Below are 6722 nucleotides of genomic sequence, written 5' to 3' on the forward strand. Positions count from 1 at the left end.
ACTTAGAGTTTATTTAGACGTAACTAAAATAGACAATGAATTATTAATCCTTTTTATTACAGAATTCTGCTTAAGTTTAGGATTTATAGTGAGTTAAGGTTTATAATAAATTATGGCGTTAGAGATAAAAGTCATTTATATTAGAATTCACTATAACTTCAAATTTAAATTCAATTATTTTTATTATAATATTCAGTTGCAATTAAGAATTTATTGGGAGTTTCAGATTCCAACTGAATAGTATTTTTAAGGGCAAACTTCGGGTATGGCTTGAGCTCTTCAGTGAATTTTTATTTATGATTAAAAATAACTTTTAGTTTAGAATTAAAATTGCGCATAATTTAAAATTAGCTTCAGGTTAAAGCTTGTGTTTGATATATCAAATTTAAGTTCATGAACAACGTTAAATGAAAACCTAGGATCTACTTTGAATATCAGTTTGTAGTTCTGAAATTAACTATTTTAATATTGATTAACCTCAATATAACCTGTACCTATTCATTACATTCTTATTTATTACATCGATTGGGATTTTAGTATATTAGTAGAAAGATAATAATTTATGAAATGAAATAATTTACCAGCATCAATTATGCTTTCACTCACTGGCTGAATTCAACATAGATTTTCAAAAGCTAGTGGTCAAGCGACCGATTCACAATCTACGGATTGCGAGATCGAAACCAGTTCCATCCACTTTCAGCCTTTAAACTTTATAACTGTTAAAGTGTGACGATTAATCCCAATATTCATTAGTAAAAAAGTCGTCCAAATATGTGTGTGTGTGTGTTTTCTTATAACAAAACCACATTGGGCTGGCTGCTTATTCCACTGAGGGAAATCGAACCCCTAATTTTATGGTTGTAAATCTGGAAACTTAACTCTGTACTAGTAGAGTACCCAAACATTTGTGGTGGATAGTGTGGAAATTGGCTTCTCTTTAGACTAATCACTTCAAAATCAGAGACAGAGGGCACAGATAACCTTTGAGTTGCTTTGTACAAAATTAAGCAAACTGACTCTACAATTGGCTAAAATAATCATGTGTGATCTGAAGAAACAATTAGGGATTATATAACCTTTATCTATTTCCAAAGTCATGCATCGTATTTAAACTATATTTGTAACTTGTTTGTTTATTTTTGCACAAAACTGCAAAATGAGTAGTTATTTGCGCTCTAGCTACTAAATGGGTATTAAATCCCTGATTTTAGCATTTTAAGTCAGGAAAATTATTTTTGAGTCTTTTCCTTAAACTTTATGTGCTGTTTTTAATCGACGTAAGAATTAATATGGAGATCAAAAATGTTTATCGTTGCTCCACAATATAGCATCAATTATCTGGTATGGCATTATAGAAACAAAGCAATTTAATTTGAGTTGCTTACTGTATTTGAAAAAAAAAATGTAAAAAATTACGAAAAACATTAATATTTTAAACTAAAGTTCATCATTGAAGACAAAAACTATAGAGGCTTGAATAATCAGATAGATGAATCTAATTTTCTGATATAGTATAATACGATATTATTTAATTTAATATATAATTTTAAGACAGTGAAGTTAAGTATTTTGCTTAACAGTGATCGGGCCTAACACTGCTGTTTCATTTTACTATCTAACTAGACTCTGATAAACACGCCTATTAATTTACCAATATATTCTTGCTTTACACAGTAAAATCGACGTATTTGAAAATGCTTCTTACTTTCTGTTTTTCTTCAATGTTTTGAATCACTAAATCTTGCATTTTTTTCTTTCAACTTCGAAGTTACATCAAACTTTATGCAGTAATGAGAATATTTAAGTGCTTTGTACAATAATAATAATTATTATACTTCTATTCTTCAAAACTCTTTAGTAAGCACAAGCACCAAAACATGAAGCTGACACTAAATGGTCTATTAACAATTTATTTAACATTTGTACATTTCAAGGCTGTACAAATTTGAAATTAAAGCAGCTGTTATTTTTAAAATTCATAGTAATTAATATTGACTTGCATGACATTTGCAAATATGTTATTTCAACCTAGCTTGTGACTTCTAGTGTGATTACTCTAACATTCCCTTTTACATTTGTTATCAACTTATTTTTAAGGCTTTGGCCGGTCCACTTTACCTTCTGCAAGGTCTTGTCCTAAATCTATAACGAAAAAAAATTGTTACGCGGGTACCACAAAATTCGGCATCTATTAAATGATATTTAAGAATAAAGAAGCATTCGAGTCTACTTTTTGCGAAACTTACACTGCATCGTCCTTTTACCTCTTGGGAATTCCGAAACGTCCGACACTTTTTCCAAAAGGTCAAGTCAGTTGATTGGATTACTTATCCGAAAAGGTGAGTGGGGCGGGTATTTTGTGATATTTATATAAAGCTGTAATCGGCCGCTGCTCCTCATTGACTCAGTTGCTGCTCTGAGATAGCTGGTTGAAGTCTTCTTAAAAATGTATAAGTTGGTGAGTATGTTTTACTTGTAATCTTGAATCTAAATTTGGTTCAGCGATAAGTATTCGGACTTACAATGCTAAAAAACCGGTTTTGATTTCTGTGGTGGGCACAGAAATGTGCTAACAAGAAACAAGCAAAACGTTATTCTGTTACTAGTTAAATCAAATACGTATCTATCTGGACGTAAATAATTTGTGCATGAGATATGGGCTTCACTTGTGTTGTTGTTGTTTTTTATGTTAATTGCTGTATATTTAGTTAGTCATTTCAAAAAAATATCTCCGGTTATTAACTGACTAATACGCTTAGCGAAAACAGACGTATAAATTCATATTCCTCTAATAAAGATTTTGATTTTCAGTGCTAAAATGTTTTCTTTCTTTAGGTTGTGCTCTCCCTACTGGTGGCAATCTGCTCTGCTCAGCTAATCGTTCCTGCTCTCCACTACGGCTATACTTACCCTGTATCACATTTCAGCCGTGTGGATTGGAAACAGCCAACTAAATACATCGTTCCTGCCGTTAGTACCCTCACTTACACCCCATACAACTACTTGGGATTTCCTTACCACTATGGCTATGGTTTATACCCATTCGTTGAGCTGAAAGAGGCTGAGAAAGAAGAGAAGAAAGAATGAACCGTCTACTCCAGAACTTACATCTCTTACTGATGCTTCTCTGATATAATATGATAATTGTATAAAAGAAGCTGTTGTGATTTAAATCTAATTTTGTTTAAACATTAAATTTTCTCTTTTAAGCTTCAAATATTTTTAACAACTATCACAAATAAACTTTTTTTATTTTTAGTGTATGTGGGTTTCGCATACTTTATTACTATTCAGTATATGTTTAATTCAGAGAATTAAAAATATAACACATAGATAGCTAATTCTGACAGAACTTCCGACACTTTGCTACACCAAGTGTATTTCTTAGGTTACCTGGAATTATCGTGAGTCAAACTTAACCGAAAATTCATATACTGAAATAGTACATCTTAATAAAGAGAAACTGCGTTCGTTATGTTGTTTTTTAAGTGAAATTGAGAAACAACCTGTGCAGAGATTAATTAAAGTAACAACATTTAATTGATTAAATATCAAACATAAGCTCAAAGTATGAGAAAAATGTGAGACAATATAAATATTTTTGACAAAAATCACAGTTTTTCCTTTCATTGTCAACTATGTCGAGTAAATACTTTATCTTCATGTTCAAGACATACCTCATCTCGATAAAAAATAATTTTGCACAGAAACCATTGGAAACTGTTCTGTTCGAAAAGATTTAGGATATAAACTTGGATATGAATAAGTTCCAAATAATACTTATCGTATAAAACCGTACAGATGTATTTAACGAATGTCTTTACATTAATGACAAAGGTGAAATACTACAAAATAATTAAGTAGAAATATTTAGTTTTTTGCATAAGGCTACACAATAGACTATCTATACTGTGCCTACCAAAAAAAACCGAACAGAGAATTTTAATTTTATAAATTCTTAAGTTTACTGCTGTCGCCAGAGCTTAAGGAGAATGACGTGACAGACATTCTGTATACAGAAAATAATATTGACTGTCATCATTGAAGTTTAGAATTCTTACCTAGAATGTTCAAAGCAGTTGAAGAAATAATAAGACTGCAGAGGTGACAAAATATGTTTTATTTGGAGAACCAGATATTTTGTGTTTAAATTATTTCTTACTCAGATAATATTGCAGAAATAAGAACAGATACACAAACAAATTGTGAGATAGCATTAAACCCATTTATATATTAGGGCGTGACATTAATTTATTCCTAATATCTTATTCTTCAGACTCTAATGATTTTTACAAGCATCTCATTTGGGATTATACTTTGTAACATTATCAAACATTCCATATTGTTCAACGTATTTATTCCTTTTAAAATCATTTCGAGTAATTTGAAGTATTTTTTTTCCATATTCAACTAACTGAGACTGTAATTAAATTTCATTTCATTAAAGGGCATAATTTCAAAGAAAAAAATTAAAAATGCACTTTTTGGTTCAGAACATAGCAACTACGAAAATTTCAAACATTTAATTACATTATTTCTGTATAAAACTGTATTGATTTCACCACTGAAATGTTTTTGTATATTATGATAGGAACACGGTGTAATTTTAATAAACTTAAAAATTAGATTAGAATTTCATGTCTCATTTCTTATGAAAATACACTTTAAAAGTATTTGAATATTTTTCATACAAAAAATAAACAACAAAAAATATAGGAATCTTGTATGTTTTGAAGTAGGTAGTTAAGACGGGACAAAAAATCATTGTTTCTAAATTCGCCATCTGTTGGTAGTTATTGACATCCCACCATTTTTGTGTATTCTGGTGAAATTTTAATTTAATTTGAACTTCGCAATAGGTGTTTTAATTTTTTCTTTTCAATATAAACAAATGTGAAAGCGAAAGAACAATCTAAACATAACACTTCAGTTTGAACTTTAGTGCTCAGAAAACGGTGTGAGTTGTAAATGTTGGTTAAACAAAAAATATCTATAATGTTTCCCAATATTTATCCGTTTTCGCCTTTCCTACAAAAAGAGCATTTTTTTCGAAAAATATACAATTTCAAGTGTTAAAAATTAGCCACCAAGTCGTACAGCGGTATGTCTACGGTCTTACGTCACTAACCGGGTTTCGATATTTGTGGTGGTCAGAGCACAGATAGCCCATTGTGTGCTTTGTGCTTAATATCAATCAGTCAAAATCTCACAAATACTATTTTTGAAATGCACAAAATCAGGAAGCAAATACAAAATAATCCTTTTACTTTAAATATATTATTGCAGAAATAAATAACATGAAAAATTCTAAAATTTAATTTTGTTCATCGAATCGAATCGAGTCTTTATTGAAGAGAGTGCACACAAACTCTCAAATGCCACTAGGTGAGAGCTGTGTATCGAAAAGTTAAACTTTTAGTTTTCCAGTGTCTTATGAACCAGTATACAAGGAATGTTAATTTTTTTTACTTGCTTCTGAATGATATGTAGAATTTATTGTCCTTTAAGTTCATTATATTAGGGTGGCTCCCAAAATTGGGACTGCAGGAAAATATCAATGCTACCACAGCAAGTAAACAAATTACGCAATACTGTATCTATAGGTTTATTGGGTGAGGGCCTCAATCAGCATTCGAAATGTTCGGGTAGTTAGGGCTTGTTTTAAGAAACTTCAAGATTTCTTGGATTACGTTACGGTCACTTGAAAAATATAAGCTAATAGTATTTTAAATACCCACAAGTTATATATATAATAAATAGGCAAATGTTAGTTTGTAATGTCATTCTTTTATTTTTTATCTGACACCTCTAGCTGGAAATGGGTGGAACTTTGCCCAAAGCAAGGTTTCAAAGAGGAACATTGTATGCATTCAAGTCACTAACCACTTGATAATAGAAAAATGAAGGCTACTAGGCTGGTCAGGGACCGCCTTCGATTATCCTACTCAATCCATCTTCCTGGAAGGCTTGTATGTCTTTCAACCTGACATTCGTTGTTTGGGGGAGATGGTTCTTAGCGTCATTTAATTAGACCTTGGAAACAGGGCGTGTCAATTTACCTGTTATTTTTGAAATGTTGTGTGAGTCTTTGCTTAAACAGAGTCTTAAATGAATCTATATTTTGTCGTAATGACTGAGTAAATTTATTAGTATTAAAATAATTTTAACAGTTATGTAGACTATAAAAAATGTTATAGTTCGTTGAAATTGTATTGTTGTTGAAAAAATATACATAGAATTAATATGCATTTTCGGAAATAACTGCTTAATTTAAACCTGTAAGCGGGAGAACAAGTAAAATTAAATATACTTCTTACGTGCTATTTTAGTTTGATTTCAAGTGTTAATAAGTTATATTGTCAGAAAAATATGTAAAAATCAAGAGTGTTCTAAAATTAGCTTCCTATGTTAAAAATTTAATAACTAACTAACTAAAAAAACTACAGCCACACACGCGATTTCCAATATCTTGCAACCAAATTCAAACAGTTTTTATAGTCATAATTGTTTGTATTGCACTTATTTGAATAATATTACTCCATAAAATAGCAACCGTGCAAGAAAAGGCTCAATGCGTCCTTAGGCTTGCAGAGACTGATTCAATGATTTTGGCGCAGTGTAATTACAGACGCCAATATAGGAAAGAAGTATGGGGGTATGTTAAGGATAGTGTATATCACACACCTATAGAAAACACCATAGAACTAAAGACCAGGATA

The 6722-nt window shown here is 30.6% G+C and overlaps 1 long non-coding RNA gene across 1 annotated transcript; it reads left to right on the top strand.

The window, feature by feature from the left end:
* The first annotated feature begins 2325 nt into the window (after positions 1–2325).
* Positions 2326–3266, top strand: LOC143223059 (uncharacterized). The gene is made up of 2 exons (XR_013012640.1): positions 2326–2461; positions 2839–3266. It is a non-coding gene; the product is annotated as an uncharacterized LOC143223059 (long non-coding RNA).
* Positions 3267–6722: the final 3456 nt, after the last annotated feature.

Source organism: Tachypleus tridentatus, chromosome 8, assembly GCF_004210375.1.
Source record: "Tachypleus tridentatus isolate NWPU-2018 chromosome 8, ASM421037v1, whole genome shotgun sequence".
NCBI lineage: Eukaryota > Metazoa > Arthropoda > Merostomata > Xiphosura > Limulidae > Tachypleus > Tachypleus tridentatus.